This window comes from Phascolarctos cinereus, unplaced genomic scaffold (genome assembly GCF_003287225.1).
Source record: "Phascolarctos cinereus isolate Bilbo 61053 unplaced genomic scaffold, phaCin_HiC Scaffold_3;HRSCAF=262, whole genome shotgun sequence".
In the NCBI taxonomy this organism is placed as follows: Eukaryota; Metazoa; Chordata; class Mammalia; order Diprotodontia; family Phascolarctidae; genus Phascolarctos; species Phascolarctos cinereus.
The window spans coordinates 68,098,281-68,114,479 of NW_027555736.1; the positions used below are offsets into that span (position 1 = coordinate 68,098,281).

General features: G+C 40.0%; 1 pseudogene; it reads right to left on the minus strand.

Annotated features, from left to right (window-relative positions):
- Window positions 1–1,656: 1,656 nt before the first annotated feature.
- Window positions 1,657–3,163, minus strand: LOC110215385 (large ribosomal subunit protein eL8 pseudogene; annotated as a pseudogene).
- Window positions 3,164–16,199: the final 13,036 nt, after the last annotated feature.

The window sequence follows — 16,199 nt, forward strand, 5'->3', positions numbered from 1 at the left end:
CTCATTTTCTGGGGCTGTCTACTTAGCCCTTCTCAGTGTCACCAACTTGGTTCACTTGGAAAATAAACCCATGGCATAATTTGGCTTCCCAGAGAGGGATGGCCTTATAAGCTGTCACACCCAAGAGGTAATAATGAATGCTTGATACTCCGTCTGCCACAAGGCAGAACAATGGCCCTTTTTGTCCAAGGCCCTTGCACTGGCCTTTTGAAGATTTGTCAAGGCCTGCTGAGCCCTCAGTGCCTTTCAACAAAACATGAGGACTCCTGGGGCTGTGGTGACATTGATTGAAATGTATCTGTCTTGAGGCCATTTTGTCTTTATCTTTCTGGAGACTGAAACCACAGAAAATGCTGCTAGAACTTCTTCGGTGTGTTACATGTACTCATGGGTCTCATCACAATAGCAGATTCTGTTATTCATGTTATCAGATTATCATGCACATAGGACGTTAAATGAAGGAAGAACATAATAACCTTTCTGTGCATTGTGAGGAACTCGGTTCCCTTTTGCAGTTTTATCTGATTAGTCCTGACAACAAGTGGTGAGTTGTATAAAATTGTGTAACTGAAGAGATGGACAGCTCATCCGAGATAACGTGGTGGTAGATCCTACCTGGAAAGACTGAGTGTGGATTTGGATGTTAGCAATAGGCTACAATCTTCTGATATTTGCCATTGTCTTAAAGTGCTTTCTTTTGTCTCAAACTGTGTCTCATTTGATCATTACAGCAGCAGGGCCCTGGATTTGGAGTCAGTGCATCTGGGGTTCAAACCTTGGCCTTACCATTTACTGCCTGTGTGACCTTAGGCAAATTCATTAACCTCTCTGGGCTTCCATTTCCTCCCCTGTCGAATGAGGGGGTTGGGCCAGATGCTAGAGGTAGAGGCTGCAAAAAGGCAAATGGTCTTATGTTAGAAGAAGCTTTGTAATAATTCAAGCCATCCACAAGTAGAATTAGGATTGTGTCAGGAAATGCTGGGTTCCCCCCTCCCTGGAGGTCTTGAGGCAAAGGCTGGATGGCCTGGTAGAATGGGAATTCCTTTGGTCTATGGGTTGTCCTACATGTCCACTGAGGTCCATTTGAGTTCTCAATTCTGTGATTCTATGACATCCAAAGTCCGTTCAAACTCGAAATCTATGACCCTCAGGTACTATGAAACATGTGAGAGAAGTGGGGCAAGGGTCATCTTGCTCATCTTATTTTTATAATTAATTATTTTTAATTAGCAAACATTTATTTCCTTTCCCTCTCCCTCCTATCCACTCCCCTTCCCAAAAAAGGGGAAGAAATCCCTTGTAGCAAGCCCATTGTACAGAAGAGGAGAATGTTACACAGAATTTCAAGGAGTTGCTGAAGTTCCCACGAAGAGTTAGTGACAAATCTATGAGGAGAGGCAGCACTTCTCATTTCCTATCTGACTGCTTTTACTTCTATATTACACTCTAAGCTTCCTGCATGAGGAAGCCTAAATCTGGACAGTTGCAAGAGTGGAACTTGGGGTCAGAAAAAAAAATAGACTCAGAGCTGGAAGGAACTTGAGAATTCATTCAGTCCGGCTGCCTGCCCAATGAAGGAGTCCCTCCTACAACATCTTTTTTTTTTTAAATTTTGTTTAAATTTTTATTTTTATGTAGGGAAAATCAAATATACATTTAACCCAATTTGGTTGCAAGTTCTTTAGCTTTTACCTTTTCCAGCTCGGCAACATGAGCCACTGATTTTGGACCCAGAACATTGCCACCCCAGTGACGACAGATCTCATCATATTCATCGTTATAATTGGTTTTGATGACTTCTATCAGCTTAGCCAGGGCTCCCTTATCTTCAGGGTTAACCTGTGTGAAGGCAATGCTTGTGCATGTCTTTCTGTGAACTAAGTGACCCAGTCTTTCTTTACCCTTGATAATACAATAAGGACCCCCATTTTTTGGCACAAGGCAGGTCAGAAGACCACTAGCTCAATGGGGTCTACGTCACGTGCAATCACTACCAATTGAGCTTTATTGTTTTCTACCAGGGTAGTGACAGTGTTAACACCGGCTCCGAGGACAGGCAGTCTCTTAGTGGGGACATCTCCTTTGCCAGCAGCTTTTTGTTCAGCCCAGGCCAGCAGCCTTTGCTTCTTCTCTTGCTTTGTCTTGGGTCTGTACTTGCGAGTCAGTTTAAGCAGTTGAGTAGCTGTCTGACAGTCCAAAGCCTGGGTGAGCTGGTTAGTTGCTGGTGGCACATTCAAACGCTTGTAAAGGATAGACCTTTGACACTGCAGTCTGATGTACCCAGGCCATTTGACAAATTGAGTAAGGTCCCTTTTGGGCTGGATGTCCTGACCAATGCCAAAGTTCTTCAGCTGCTTCTCAAACAAAGGATTGACCACTTTCTTGGCACCTTCTTGCCCTTGGCCTTCTTCCCATTTGGCATCTTGGCGGGCTGAATGAGACCCTCCTACAACATCTTAAGCAGTCACTACCTTCCTTTTCTTTCTCCCTCCCTCCTTCTGTCTCTTTGTCTCTGTCTCTATCTCTCTTTTCCTCTTTCTTCCTCCATCCCTTTTTCTTTCTTTCTTTATCTTCTCCTCTCCTCTCTTTTCCTCTCTCCTTCTCTCTCTTCTTCTCCTCTCCCCTCCTCTCTTCTCTCTCTCTCCCTTCCCTTCCCTTCCCTTCCCTTCCCTTCCCTTCCCTTCCCTTCCCTTCCCTTCCCTTCCCTTCCCTTCCCTTCCCTTCCCTTCCCTTCCCTTCCCTTCCCTTCCCTTCCCTTCCCTTCCCTTCCCTTCCCTTCTCTTCCCTTCCTTTCTTTTCCCTTCCCTTTCCTTCCTTTCCTCTCTTTTCCTCTCCTCTCTTCTCTCCTCTCCTCTTCTCCCATCTTCTCTCTCTCCTTTCTTCTTCCTTTCCTCTCTTTTCCTCTCCTCTCTTCTCTCCTCTCCTCTTCTCCCATCTTCTCTCTCTCTGTCTGTGTCTATCTTTGTCTCTCCCCAGACTTCTGCCCTGGATCTGTGCTGTGACCTCAGAAGTCTTTCCATCACCACTTTCCTATCAGGGAAGATATTTTGCCAGTTCCAAGCTTGGGATACAATCTCCAGGCTTGTGCATAAGCCTGTTGTTGTTGTTTTCCTTCCAGGAAACAAGAGAATCTTGCCTTCTCCTCTATAGGGGCTTCAGGCATCGCTGAGGAAGTTAAACAACCAAGCCACTGGTAGCCAGAACGTAAACATATTAACTGTACTTTCCATTTATCATTTCAGAGAGTCATTTTCTGACTGGCTGTGGTTGGAAAAATTAAGTCCTTATAATTTAGAGTCAACATTTCTTGTGGAATAATTTTAGATGAGTTGGAAGACGTTTTGTAGCCTCTCAGCAGAGTCGCCTGTAAGGAAAACAACCTCCATGCAGCCCCGACTCAATTGCCCCTACTGTGAAATAGAAGACTTTATTATGCTGGGATCAGCTTATGCTAAGATTTTGAAGTCCACTCTGGGAGCTCAGAAGTGTCCCTCTCCATCACAAGAAGCTCAGACTTCCAGTAATTATCTTGATAACTACTCTAAAGGGCAGGGAATGTTTTCTCTTTTCCAAGTCTCCTCCTAAGTGTACTACTGTCCCAATGACAGGTGCTGGACATGGAGAGCTGATCTGTCTATAATTCTGTTCAATAGGAGAGGCTCAGAGCTTGGAGTGAGGATGGCTTTACATATATCAGTGCTAGGAATCCAAAGCCTTTGAGGGGGGCAGTGCTCTCTCTGCCCTCTACTTTTCTATTCCCTTCCTGATGTGGTATGATATTAAGGCTTACACCTATGGTATGGTATTGGAATCCCTTGGCCAATTCTTGTATCTCCTTATTCTTTGGCCTTGCGCCATACTTATGGAGCAATATCAACAGTCCAGGTGGTCGGCAGCTGCTCCTCTTTTTTCAAATCCCTCTTCACACTATATTTCTTTCAGCAATTCCTTTCCATTCCACCTGGAGTCAGCCAAAAATACCTCCTAAGCCACTGGGGGCCAGAATTTTTGATGCAGGCCAGGGCTGACCTTCTAGGTCATCATGAGCTAGAGGCCAGTGACTTCCTCCATGGTGTGTCCTTAGCTTTGCTCTTTCTCTCTTCCATAAGCTTTGTTAACCAATTGTGTATAAAGCAACCTTCCATTCTCAAAGACAACCAGGCTATCTTTTAACCTGTAATTCCCTGGCTTGTGTATATTATCTTGATGTTCTATCTTTTTATGCAAACCAACCTATATTTTAACCTCCAAGTGGTTGGGAGATTTCCATTTCTATCCCCTGATAGCCAAAAAAGCATAGTACTTAATGGGGATTGTCCTACAAAGCCCACTAGTATAGTAATAGTATCATACATTTAGAGATAGAAGGGATCTCCTAGGTCATCTAGTCATGGTTGAGGAAACTGAGGCTTAGAAAAGTCATGACTTACTGAAGGCTATACAGCTATTAAGTGGCAGAGCCAAGAACATTCTGTTTGAGAAAAAAATGTGTTCCTGTGATATCCACAACTCCCTTTCAATTATTTGAAAATAATCCCCAGGTTCCCTATGAATATTCTTTTCTCCAGGTTAAATAGTCCCAGTTTTTTCAACTCTTCCTCCCACAGCATCATTTCCAGGCCTTTCCCCTTTTTTGAATATGATCCTATTTTTAATGCGTCTTAAAATGCCAGAATTGAACATGATACTCTATAATCTCTAGTTTAAGTCTGTTGTGGACTTATTAGAGCAAGGTTTCTTAACCTGGAGTCCATGACCTTTTTTTTCAATATTTTGATGACTGTACTTCATTGTAATTAGATTCCTTAGTAATCCTACAGATTCTATTATATGAATTTAAAAAACATGACTATGAGAAAGTATCCATAGGTCTCAGCAAATCAACCAAGAAATCCAAATCACCAAAACGTTTAAGAATTCCTATATTCGAAGTGTGATCATCTAAATGTTGGCACATGGATTTTCCTAATGTGTAAATTACCTGCAGAACAATTTAGAAGGAATAGTTTACATTTGTATAGCATTTTATAATCATGGAGCACATTTCATTTAACCCTAATGACAGTCTTATAAACTAGTTAATATCAGGGTAGTTAATCTCTGTTTTGTGAGGCAAAAGCAAAGTTCAGAAGGCTGATATAATTTGTCCAGGTTTGTAACAACAACAACAATAATTACTATAACTAATATTTGTATAGCTCTTACTATTTGCCAGGCACTATGCTTTACAGTTACATCATTATGTTATCTTATTTGATCCTCTAAGCAACTCTGTGAGGTAGATGCTATTATTATTCCCATTTTACAGATGAGGAGATTGAGGAAGGTTAGTTGACTTGACCAAAGTCATATCATATTTGAACTCTGGTTTTTGAACTAGAGTCTCTGACTCCAGACCCCACTCTGTCCACTGTACCACCTAATTACCCTCAAGGTAAGGTGACCCAGATAGAAGTGGACTCCCATATAAGTCCCCTATTTGAGTTATCTAAGTTCAACACTCTTTACACTTTACCAAGTAACCTCTAAACAGAGATTCTTAATTTGTTTTGCTATAGACTGAAGTCTAGAGAAGCCTATGTATCTCACCTCAGAATAATCTTTTTAAATATATAAAATAAAATAGTCAGGCTTATATCGAAAAACAATAATATTGAATAGTGATATATTTTTTTCCACTTCAAGTTCATGGAACCCCCCAAAATCTAAGAACCGCCAGCATAAACACTAACTTTTCTATGAAAATCTATACGCTTTTGCCAAGATCTCAGAACATCTTGTCCAATGTCCTTATCATATAGATGAGGAAACTGGTGGTCAGGGAAGCTGTGACCATCTTGACCAAGGTCACACAGGTAGTAACCGCAAGAGACAGGACACAAACATAACATGTCATGGCATAATCAAAAGAGCATGAGATTTAGATTCAAAGGTAGAAGAACTTGTTTTGTGTCCTGGCTTTGCCCATCTGTATGACCTTGGGTGAATCATTTAGTTTTGTGAACCTCAGTTTTGTCTTCTAAAAAATGGGAGAATTGGAATAGATCAGGAGTTCTTAACCTGTGTGTGTGTGTGTGTGTGTGTGTGTGTGTGTGTGTGTGTGTGTGTGACATGGACCTCTCTGTCAGGCTGGTGAAGGCCCACAGTTCCCTTCGCAGAATAATGTCATAAAACACATAAAATGCCTAGAATTACAAAGGAAACCAATGATGTTGAAATCACAGTTAGCAAAACATTTTGAAAGTTTCCAAATTAAGAACCACTGGTCAGTAGATAATCCCTAAGCTCCATTCTAGATACAAATTTATGATCATATAAAATAAATTTTAGTATTAAATGAAACAAAAAAAAATATAAGGGAGCTAAATCTGTTGTCCCACAGTGATAGAATAAGCTCCAAAGCGAAACATAGTACTTGTGATTTTTATTTATTTCTCTCTACTTTGTATTATTTGGGATACCACCCCTCCGGTTACTGCTGATGACCCAGAACTGATTTACAAGATAAGTGTGAAAAGAAAATAAGTAGTAAACCCCTGGGACTAGAATGTAATCACTGTAGTCAAGATTCCAGAATATGAATACTAACATCTTGTGTAATGCCATAGGGTCTCTCCTACTGGCACCAGAGACTAAGAGATGCTTCTTAAGAGAAAAGGCGCTAACACTCCTACCAAAACTTTAGGATAAAAGTCATTTATCTGTAGAATAATCAGAAGTGGTTCTCCACCAAAGGAAGAACATGACCCTCTACAATGAATGCTGGGTAAATTCCCATGATGCTGCCCATTGGGCCAAATTTCCAAGATATAACTATGTACACCTCTCTTTTTCCTAATAGAATCTAGGCTTCTTGAAAGCAGGGCAGGGAATGTGTTTTGCTTAATATTCATATCCCAAGGCCCTAGTTGTTGAGTTGTTTTCAGTTGTGTCTGACTCTTTGTGACCCCATTTGGGGTTTTCTTAGCAAAGATACTGGAGTGATTTGCCATTCCCTTCTCTAGTTCATTTTATGAGGTTAAGTGACTTACCCAGGGTCACACAACTAGTAAGTATCTGAGACCAGATTCAAACTCAGGAGAACTCATCTTCCTGACTCCGTGCCCAGCTCTCTATCCACTTCAACACTAGCTGCCCTGAAGACCCTAGTATACAGCCTCATATATAGGAGATTCACAATAAATGTTTAATAAATCAGACTAAATTTAAATGAATAATGAAGCATTTATTAAGTATTATTATTGTGGAATGTTTGCTTGTCAAATTGCTTTTAATTTTTTTTCTGGCTTGAAACTGTCTAAGCTTAGGTTTCAAGCTATAAGTCCACCTTCATGGATAAAACAGGAAAAAAAAACTATAAGAAAAATCATTGATGAGACCTCCTGGTCAGAGGTACCCAGCTTCTGCTTAACATTCCTGACCCACAGTAACTGTTCTCACATTCTCTGTCCCAGGTTATGCACACATCTGCAACCACTTTAGTGGTCTCTGTCTCTCTCTCCCTCTCCTGGATAAGGAGAAGAAAATACGACCATGGCTAACCCAATGTGGGAGCTTTGCCGCCTGCTTTGTGTGTGGCTTCCCATGATCTTGAGTCTCTCTTCATTTCCCCAGTGGCTTCTCCATCACTTTCTTCTGTTTCCTTAGGAAGGGGAACCAGAGAGGGAGCTGGGACAATTAAAAACATGCTTCATGCTTTCCTTTTACACCTTCCAGGGCAGAGTTGATTGCAGTAGCCTAAGAAGATTACATGCAGAAGAAATTAATTCTCTTAACAGATCACAAAGAAACTGACAGAAACAATCACCTAATGGTGCCCAAAGATTATTTTCTCTTCCAATTTTTGATACTTCTACTAATCACCCTCTTAATGAATCTGATTATTATGAAACCAGAAACTCCACTCTGCTTGTTCTAACAATAAAATCTCTGTGCTTCTGTGGAGTTTGCTCAATAGAGGTACCTCTGTGGGCAGACACGTGCCCCAGTTTATCAGGGCTTCCCAAGTCTGAGGGCTCTCTCCCAACTCTGGGTTTTCAGCAAGATATTTGACAAAGTCTCTCACCATATACAGATGAAAAAATGGGGAGATGTAGGTTGAATGAAAGAGTTATGTGGATTGAGACCTTGTTGAATGACTATACAGATGGCTCTGGAGAAGAGAGTGAGGCTGGTGACTTTGCACAGCCCTCTGTCACTTAAATCCAATTCACTTGCAAGTCATAGCATCACCTTCCTGACGTCATGGTCTTCTTCGAGAAGGAATGACAAACGACAATTTTGTGTTTACATATTTGTGTACATGTTATGTTTAGTCAGCTATCCTCTTAGCATCATATTAATACAGAGGGCAGAATCTTTTTAATTTCCTGGCATATAACAACTAATTATTGAATGAAAGAAAGCAAGATGGAATGTGTATTAATATTCAGATGACACAAGGATGGAAGCCAGGTCTAACACATTCATTGGCGGACCTCAGTTTCACAATACCCTGTTGATAAGTGGAATAAAATTAAATTAAAAAAATTAAGAATAAAAACAACTGCACATAAATATTACTTTGCCTTTATGTAGCAATTTACCTACATTATCTCAAGCCAAGTCTTAGAGACCTTTTGGGACTGTGAGAGATTGAATGACTTTCCCTTTGTCACCAAACTAGTATGTGCCAGAGGTGAGACGTGGTCATTCTGACTCCAAAGTTTGGCCCTCTATCCACTATAGCATGCTGCCTCTCACTAAATCACTGGTTTGTACATTTTTTGTCTCTTAGGAGTTGAACTTTTTCAAAGTTAAAGTACCTGAATCACCAGTTTGTTTCAGTATCTAGTAGCTACAACCTTAGGTTTCAATGTGTGAACTGCTAACCTCATTCTTTTTTGAGCTCAAATGAACATTAATCATAGTCCTGGGCCTTCAGTCCTCTTTACTCTTGACCTTGAAAGTCTGTCACTTTCAAGAAGTTAACCCTGTTCTGTGGACTGACATGTTCAAACTTTAGATGCTAAGATGTATGCAAAATTCTGTGCCTTGCACTGTGAACAGTCTGCTATGAGTAATTTTGCCACATTAGACATGCCAGCACTGGAAGCAAAATTTCCAAGGCAGTACCCTCTACCTGAGCTAGGAATGAAAATAAGTCTTACATTCTCCCTATGTACCTACCACTCCCTCTCTCAATCAATCAAGAGGGGATAATAAATCACCAATTTACTGAGTGTTTACTCTGAGCCCAGAGCTGTGTGGAATATAGGAGTATAACAGCCTGTCCCTTCAACTCCCTGCATCCCCATTCCCATTTAATTATGGAAACTTCTCAGAAATTGTAGGTTATAGCCAGCTGACACTGTAAGTGTCTCTTGGAGGAAAATACTACTAAATATTGTTCTTTTTCCTTAGAGTAATATTTTATACCACCTCTGCCCTTGGGAGTTTGGCTATGTATGACTGAATTGTATAGTTACGGTCGGGTTAAATTAGCTCTGTTGAATATGTTGGGTGTTTGGGTATACCAAGCTCTTAATCTGCACTTCCACACCCACACAAATATGAGCTCTAGATAAACTCACACCCACATTTTCACAGAAGGAATTTGGTTCAGTTCAATTCAACATATATTAAAATCTTTCCTGTGTTCTGGAATACCATGCTAGAGGCTTGGGGAGACAAAATCTAGATGAAACAGTTGCTGGATTTGCAAAGTTCATAGTTTGCTAGAAGAAACCTTAAAAATGTCCTAGTCTAACTCTCATTTTGTACATAAGGATGGTGCTTTGTGATGAAAGGAACCCTTCCATGTTTTCTTTGGATAGGATCTGTTTATTTTTCAATGTCTAACATTAGACTATCATAAAACCCTCATGTGATATTCTAGGAAAAGACCATTGTCCCTGGGTGGGAGCCCCACTGAAAATGACTTATCGCCTTGAGACCAGAGTGAGAAGAGTAGCGTTAGCAGCTGGGCATGAGCAGATGTGACTTGTTCATTGGAGCTCAGCTGGTGGTAGTCTATTATGAGTAGGGAGGGAATTGTATAAATGGCATGGTCCTTTTGTATCGCTTGGACTGGGCAGAGGCTGGGCTGAGATGTAAAATATGAGTTCCATTTGTAAGTGAAGAAATAGCCTCTCTATAGCTTGTTTGTAAATGCATGTTCTCTCCCTTGTTAGATTATGAACTCCTTGAGGGCAGGGGCTGTCTTTTGCCCATCTTGTATCCCTAGAGCTTAGCACAGTGCCTGGCACGTAGTAGACACTTAATAAATGCTTTTGATTAATTGACTCATATACACTCAGGAAGTATGGTAGGCTGCTGGCCTGGATACAGATTCAGATCAGAGCCCCTGAAAAAAGGGCCAACTACTATTAGATGAAAGGACAGCTGTATGAATAGTTTACCTTATTTAAGGCCTTATTTAATTTTTTTCCTGCTTTTTTCCCTTGTTTCCTTAAGGTTTTTAGAACTCTGACCTTTTCTTAAGTGGATGAAGGGAAAGAAAATTTCTCAATACCTTTAATATAGAGAATGGGAAACCAGACAGGTTTCAGGCTTAAATTTGTGGCACTGTGAAAATGAAGGAAGAAACAGTTTGTGGAAAGGGCACTGAATTGGGGTTCTGACTTCAAAGGTGGGTTTAAATTCTGTCATTGATTACCTGTGTGACACTGGGCAAGTCACAAGAGCCTTTTTGGCCTCAGTTTTCTTTAAAATGAAAAGGTTGGTCTGGAAGATGTTGAAGGCTCTTTCTGGTTCCAAATCTATAACTTTGTGGTCCTATGACACCCCTGAGACAGTGGCTTAGAGGTTTAGTGGGAGAAGCTGCTTGTTACCCCCCTCCACAAGGCATTTTATTGCCTTCCTCCCCAAATAGAGGGCAAACACTTTGAAGTTTCCTTAAACTGTATCAGTTTTTAAAATTCATATTTCAGCATCAATTTCAATCTCCTCCCCCTTCCAATTATTCATGGGGCTATTGATAATCTATGAAACCAAGTATGGTGTTCAATCCCTTGCTTTTCTCTTGTTCCCCAGAGTCCTGAAATGGTGAGCAGGGAAATGTCAGTTCAGGAATTGGAGTAGTGGGAGGGGGCTAGAACAGTAAATAACATTGGGCCCCTTCCAGCCTTAATGTTCTGTTGTTCTCCTACTCAAACCATACAGTTCACATTTGAGCCATGTGTCTTGCTCGCACATTTCACACTTGGAGGCCTAAAGAGTGTTGGAATGGACCTTAGCATTATGTAGTTTAACTTTACCCTCAATGATAATGCATAAAGCATGGCATGGGTGTAAGGGAGGGTGCCCTTCTACCTGGTCTATGCTCTATGGATGCCTATCACCCAACATTAGATTTTTCTCCACAGTATTCCTGATAGGTAACCAGGTATTACTCTGCAGGTATTATCTTAGAATCTTTGGGTAATTCCTCCTTTCCAGGGGATAAAGCGCTGTATCAGAGAGCAGAACCCTAGTCTCTAAAGCAGGCATCAGGAAGCAGTTATTTTATAAGATGAAATCTAAAGCCTTTCCTGGGATGATCTTTCTGTGTTTTGTTCAGTTTCCCCTAACTTTGATGGTCTAGCTCGTGTAAAAAGCAGAAATCCAGCAGGAGGCCCCTCACAATGGTTAGATGAGAGGTCCCTCAACTTGCTCACTTCACTCCCCAGGCCAAGGGGAGGGAGTAACCCCCAGGTTTATTTATCTTTAGGTTCCTGGATCCTTGAACCTTTTCTTTTCTCTCATAGTTCACTGACTACCATGTAGGAGTGACTTTGAACATTTTTTTTTTCCCTCACTGGGAAAGAAAAGTATATTTCTCTGCTGAAAAATGGAAGGTTTTCCTTTTTCTAGTCCTTGCTGATACTGCCTAAGAGAAGGAGCTGACAGCCTTAGAGGGAGGGTCAGGAGGTCAGCTAGACTCTATTTCTGGAGTCATGCAGAGAAGTTTGCCCGGGAGCTTCTATGATCTCAAAGAGCGACAAGCATCGAAGGGGAAGGAAATAAAAGTGACAATGAGGGCTTAGGGGAGAGAGGGTAGCTCACTTTCACCTCTTCCCCCTGTGACATGCAGCAAGGCAAGGAGAGTATTTACCTTGAATAGCTAATCACATGAACAATCCCTCTCCTGTCTCCCATGCCTGGAATGCATCCCTTCATTTCCTAAGCAGCTCGGTAGTGTAGAGCTGGGCCTAGAATCCAGAAAATAGAGTTCAAATCTAGCCTTACACAGCCACTATCTGTTTGACCCTGGGCAAGTCACTTAACTTCTGTTTGTCTTAGCCTCTTCATCTGTAAAATGGGGATTATGATAGCTGGGTTCAGAGTTCAGTTAAGATGCCTCCTCCTATATGAAGTCTTACCTGATCCCCTCAGCTACCCCTTCCCCTCTGCTTCCCATTGGTTTAGATTTACTTAACATCTGTGGCTTCTCTCAATAAAATATGACCTCTGCAACTAAAAAAAGCTAGAAAAAGAACAAATTAAAAATCCCCAATTTAATACCAAATTAGAAATTCTTAAAATCAAAGTAAAGATGAATAAAATTGAAAGTAAGAAAACTATTGAACTAATAAATAAAACTAAGAGCTGGTTTTATGGAAAAAACAATAAAACAGATAAACCTTTGTTTAATTTGATTAAAAGAAAAGGAAGAAGAAAACTAAATTACCAGTATGAAAAATGAAAAGGGTGAATTCACCACCAATGAAGAGGAAATTAAAGCAGTAATTAGGAGCTGTTTTGCCTGATTGGATGCCAATAAATCTGACAACCTAAGTGAAGTGGATGAATATTTACAAAAATATAAATTGCTCAGATTAACAGAACAAGAAATAAAATACTTAACCTCATTTTAGAAAAAGAAATTGGATAAGCCATCAATGAATTTCCTAAGTAAAAATCTCCAGGGTCAGATGGATTTACAAGTGAATTCCACCAAACATTTAAAGAACAATTAATTCCAATACTATATAAATTATTTGGCAAAATAGTCAAAGAAGGAGTCCTACCAAATTCCTTCTATGACACAAATATGGTGCTGATATCTAAACCAGAAAGAGCCAAAAGAGAAAAAGAAAATTATAAGCCAATTTCCCTAATGAATATTGATAGAAAAATTTTAAACTGACTTCTTTCACAACATGACTAACGTGGAAATATGTTTAACATGATTGCACATGTATAACCTGTATCAGATTGCTTGCTGCTTTGGGGAGGGAGGAAACGGAAGGAGGGAGAAAACAATTGGAACTCAAAATTTTACAAAAATGAATGTTGAAAACTATCATTTTTAAAAAAATTTTATTTTTAAAATTTTTTTCATATGCTTTTGAGTTGAAAATTTTTCTCCTTTTTTCTCCCCCCCACCCTCCCCAAGAAGGCACACAATCTGACATAGGCTTTACATTTACATACCCATTAAACATATTTTCACATTAGTGAAGTTGTAAGTAAAAATTAAAACCAATACGAGGAACCATCATAAAGTGAAACAAAACTCAACAGAAGGTAAAAAAAAGTGAGAGCAATTCAACTTCCACAGTTCTTTCTTTGGATGTGGACAGCATTTTCCATCCCGAGGCCTCTGGAGATGTCTTACTTCCTCGTAATGCTGAGAAGGTTCAGTTTAACATTCTTACTCATTGCATAACGTGGCTCCTATTGTGTACAAAGTTCTCTTGGTTCTGCTCACTTCACTCAGCATCAGACCATATAAGTCTTTCCAGGTTTTTCTGAAGTCAGCCTGTTCATCATTTCTTATAGCACAATAGTATTCCATTACATTCGTATGCCACAACTTGCTCAGCCATTCCCCAATTGATGGGCATCCTCTCAATTTCCAATTCTTTGCCACCACAAAAAGAGCTGCTATGTATATTTTTGTACATGTGGGTCCCTTTCCCATTTGTTTGATCTCTTTGGGATATAAGCCCTAGAAGTGCTATTGCTGGATCAAAGAGTATGCACATTTTTGTAGCCCTTTGGGCATAGTTCCAAATTGTTCTCCAAAATGGTTGGATCATTTCACAACTCCACCAACAATGTATTAGAGTTCCAATTTTCCCACATCCTCTCCAACATTTATCATTTTCCTGTTTTGTCATGTTGGCCAATCTGATAGGTGTGATGTGGTACCTCAGAGTTGTTTTGATTTGCATTTCTCTAATCAATAACAATTTAGAGCATTTTTTCATATGACTATAGATGGCTTTAATTTCTTCATCTGAGAACTATCCATATCCTTTGACCATTTATCAATCGGGAATGGCTTGTGTGTTCTTATAAATTTTAGAAATGAGGCCTTTATCAGAAAGACTGGTTGTAAAAATTCTTTCCCAATTTTCCACCTTCCTTCTAATCTTAGTTGCATTGGCTTTGTTTGTGCAAAAACTTTCCCATTTAATGTAATCAAAATTATCCATTTTGCTTTTCATAATGTTCCCTATCTCCTATTTGGTCATGAATTCTTCTGTTCTCCATAGATCTGATAGGTAATGAAAACTATCTTTACATGTAATTGGAAACAATGAAATACTATTAAGGAAAAAATAAAGTATTACCTCCTTGAGGATAGAAATGATGTAATTTTGTCTCTCAATGCCTAGTATAGTAACTGGCACATAGTAGATGCTTAATAAATGCTTGTTTTGATTGTTTTGATTGATTGACACAATGGCACCAGGCCCCCTTTTACATATTCCAGGACCCCCATCTCAGGGCTACAGCGGAATGGGTAAATGACAGGCATGGTCAATCTTCACATATAGGATTAGATACTTACATACCAACATTTAAGGCACTTGAACTATTGCATGATTGATTCATAGGTTCCCTTCTTTGGGAATAAAAAGTAAGCCCTTTGAGGGCAGAGACTGCCTATCTTTTGACTTCGTATCCCCACTACCTAGTCAGTGCCTGGCACGCAGCAGGCATTTAATTAATGCTCACTGATTGATTATGCCATGGAGAGAGTTCAAATAAAACATGAGCCTTTGATTATAGCGCAGTAAGTGTGCCAAAAACAATCATTTAGCAAAGGGTGCTCTTAATTCAGCATCACATTATACCATTCTTGATTTCCCATGGAGTGCTTTGTGGAGATCCAGCCTTCTAGACTCCAAGATTGGCTTCCTTTTCTAGTGATGTCCTGATAACTGGATCACCAGATTCTAAACTAATAGAAGAATTTCAGAAAGTCATATATTTTATGGAATTTATCACATATCTTTGTGCCATCAGGATCTCCATAGGTTACCACAACAGTGCTGTTAGCACCCACCCTATCCAAAAGCTGGGTCATTACCAGTCATCTTGACCTATGTCTTGCAACTGGATTCCAATGACTCTGGAGGAGAGAGTGAAACTGATGACTTTGCACAGCTCTGCCTCACTTAAATCCAATTCACCTGCAAGTCAAGCCATCACCCTCCTGATGTCATTGGTCCTCCTTGAGAATGAAGGATAAATAATGATAACAATTCTGAAAAAAAAAGTGCAAACTTCAAGCTCTTCCATGATCACTCCAATTCCATTGTGTGTGTGTGTGTGTGTGTGTGTGTATTTAGTCTTCCACACACAAAAAAAGTTGTAACTAAGCTATTACTTTTTTCTTGTGATAAGGGTCATCCCTTGACACTGGACTTATCAACATGAGTCTATTTTGTGAAGTATCAAATAATAATTGACTTACGAGTTCATTAAGAACATCAGCTTGATATGTGCTTTCAACATCCCTGTTGGTGCTGGAGGTTACTTGAGGTACCAGTTATGTGTTAGACTAGAACAAAATGACCTACAGAAGGGAATTGTGCACGTACTGAGAAAACTTTGCAGTTAGCATAGGAATTGGAAGTTTCCCAAGGACCTCTTATAGCTGTACCTTTACAATTTGTATTGACCATAGTTCTTGTAGAACTACATAGGAGGACTGTGAGGTAGCACAGTGGGTAGCAGGCTAGGCTTGGAGCCGGAAAGACTTGAGTTCCAATCTAGTCTCAGAAACTTACTAGTCATATGACCTGGGGAAAGTCACTTATCCTCTTTCAGCCAATTTCTCATCTGTAAAATGGGGATAGTAATAGCATCTACATCACAGAGTTGTGAAGATCAAATAAGCTAACATTTGTAATGCATTTTGCAAATCTATACTACATAATATCAGCTAGTAGAACTCTTAATTTTGTATTCTTATGTCCTTA